The 3,172-nt window shown below is 39.4% G+C and overlaps 1 pseudogene; it reads left to right on the top strand.

Annotated features, from left to right (window-relative positions):
* Positions 1–1,023: 1,023 nt before the first annotated feature.
* LOC149254052 (exocyst complex component EXO84B-like) lies at positions 1,024–2,365 on the top strand (annotated as a pseudogene).
* Positions 2,366–3,172: the final 807 nt, after the last annotated feature.

The raw sequence follows: 3,172 nt of genomic DNA, 5'->3' as shown, positions 1-3,172 counted from the left end.
AAAGTTCACTATTAATGAGGACATTGCAACTTTTCTTGATTCCTGCAAATTTTTGCTGCCCAAGGCTTGGAAAGAATCTCTTCATGCAAGCATAAATGTTTCTTTATCAAGTATATTTATGTATGTTGCAAAGTTTATTTAATGATGTATTAATAGTATTATACGTGACAGAGGCCATTAGTTAATTACTAATTTAAGTCAAGGGAGTTGAAAATATCAAGATGCACCTATTCTATGATGTGAAAATCATATATTTAGATAATTCATGCCTCTACTAAACCTAATTTCTCAAGGGGAGATTGGAAAATGAAGAAAAACATTAGTGATTGGCACAGACATCTTACAACCAGCAACTTAGTTGTTGTATCAGTGTTTTTCTCTCACCAATATCAATGCCAAATTCAAATGATACGAAGGCTACAAGATTTCTAGACATGCAGTCCACTGAAATAGGCAAGAGATGTATCACTTTGGATGATATGTTATTAGGATGGTTTATTGAAAGATGGTTTAGCTTCCTATGATGGAACCTAATAATCAATGGGCCATTATTTCTTCATCTCAATCTTGGTGTTAGGAATTGTGGACGAGATGCAATTCATGAATTTAAAATGCTTGTTAGAGAAGCACACAAGCATGGTATTGAGGTGTTGATGGACGTTGTATTTAATTACATTGCTTCTGGGGCCAACTATCCTCACTCAAGAAAGTGATTGATCTAGTATATTATTCTGGTGCTATGAAGTTATGTGTTGGGGCCTTGTCTTCTTATTTGGAGGCACTCCATTTTTCTTAAGGCACAAGGCAACTGTCATTCTTGATGAAGGTGAACCTTATGGAATCCTCATAGTAGGTTTTGAGATGCTTGAGGCTCCAACACAATTATCAAAAGTTGAGTTGGAGAGGTGCATTAATGCAGCATTCAACTCCTGGATGGGATCCTCGCTTTTGTCATCAGATGAAGAGGATGGAGCTCTCATTGAATATCAGAAAGAAGGAGACTCTTCATCATCATAATTCTTGTTATATCAATCTATTGTTAGTGAGTGTAAGGCCAGACTTTCTAAATAGTTTACTGAAATTGCTAAACAACCTGTAGTGCATGGCTCTGAGCTGCAAAAAGCATTATCTAGTTTTCTGAGACTTGGTGATGGTCCTGAGGCAATCACATTATTCTTACATTCTTATCATTCGCGACTTGAGAGCAATATACAAAGTATTTTTCCTTCCATTCCATTCTACCCTAAAACTTATGCTACAAACCTAGCACAACTGGTTTTTTCAGTCATTTCACAAGCAACAAAGAAATTTTGCAACAATTTCTGTAGATGCACCAGAATATTCTGCAAAATTTTTAAAATGGGCTCAGAAAGAAATCAAACATTTTGTGAAGCTGGTGAAGAAATACACATCCTTCTCAAATCCAGAAGTAGGTTTTCGTGCTGCCACGATGTGTGTGCAGGCTTCTTTCTCGCTTTGTTCATTGTTGGAGAAGGAAGGCTTGATATTATCTCCATATCTCTTAGAGCGGACTTAGCTGTATTGGGAACAGGCTTTACAGGCAAACTTAAAGCAGGTTGAGGAAGATATCTGTGCTGTTACAGAAAGTGATGATTGGGTCCTCACTTTACCAGTTAATGATATTCTTGTGAACCACACATCACAGATACAAAATGCTGCTAGTTTCGTTTGTCAAGTTAAGCTGTCTAATAGTGCATTCAAATTTATTTCAGTGGTACAGGGCACTGTAGAACGCTTGACCCCATTCACAATTGTGCACTTTGGAGGGAGTATTCTGAAATGGCTTGCTTTCCTTTTTTGAAAGCTATATGAACACTTGTATGGGAGCTATACCCTATACCTCGGAAGATGAAAATAGCACAGAGTTCATAGATAACTCTAATTTGATTTGTGCGGAAATAGAGACTCAACAACTTGCCCTTTTGGGAAATGCGTCAGCCCTTGCTGATGAACTGATACCACTTTCTATCTCAAAATTTTTGGGACAACAAACTGAAAACCAAGAATGCACATGCAAAACAGCAACAACAGAGCAGCTTGCATCACTCCCTGTAGAACTCAAGGAGTGGAGACGCCATCTTCAACGTGTAGGAGACATATTGAGAGATCATTTTTGTCGGCAATATGTCCTTGGCCTCATATATTCTAGAGAAGGCATTATGCAATTGACTGGAACTACATACCTCAATGGGAAGAATGAGGATTTACTTTGGGACACAGATATGATGACCTCTTTGTCTTTCCAGGCATTATTCATGAAATTGAATGGCTTGCACAACTTGCTGCAATTGTGTTGGTTGGAAAACACAAGGTGGTGAAGCAACTGCTCACAAAGCTTCCTTGACAATGACAACATATCAAACAAGCATGAGCGTAGAAAGAGGAATGATCATTATGAGGAAATAAGTCCCGTGAAAGGAAGCAGAGTAGTATTGTGTTGGCTTATTGGGGCCTGACCCAGGTTTGGAAGTGTTTTAGCAAAAAAAATCCCGCACTACCGGCCCTTTCGGCAACAATCCGCGGAGCGCGGACTGAAGTCTCACCTAAGGTAGTATGGGAGGGTGCTAGAACAAGGTTTCCACACCCTAGGGATGTCTTGATGAGGTCTTGAGGGGTCGCGAACCGATATGCGCACTCGTGCTCCTCTGTGCAGCTGTCTTGTCTTAGCGTAGCTCTATGACGAGGCACTTCCTAGATTCCTTATTATTATTGCGGTTATTATAGATCTAATTTAATTCTTGTGGTCTTAATCGAGCATTCAATAGTTATAACCAGCGCACGCAACCATAAATCTTAAAACATGCATAAAACCATAACATAAGAACAAACATACAAATCTGTAACCAGATGCACAATAATTCAGAAACACTTATCTTATATTAATCTTCTATTCTGTACAATCCAATTCCGCCCTACGCACTTAGCTGCAGGGGTCTGCACACATAGTTATGGACTCTACCAAGCCTCTGCGCACACAGCTGCAGAGCCTACCCTAACTACTACCAACCCCAACTCGGACTTACAGATTCATAGTGAACTACCCATTACACTTAAGTTCTAATCAAAGATTACCAAAAACTACCTTCTAAGCCTAGATCCCTGCTCTATTTATACATTCCCATGGTCTACAGACCACGGGCAGGCCGACTCG

This window comes from Pinus tabuliformis, chromosome 7 (assembly GCF_031772625.1).
Source record: "Pinus tabuliformis cultivar Carrire ecotype Pingquan chromosome 7, CPIR1, whole genome shotgun sequence".
Lineage (NCBI taxonomy): Eukaryota > Viridiplantae > Streptophyta > Pinopsida > Pinales > Pinaceae > Pinus > Pinus tabuliformis.
The sequence above is the reverse complement of the archived record's forward strand: the minus strand, read 5'-3'. Positions and strand labels throughout refer to the sequence as shown.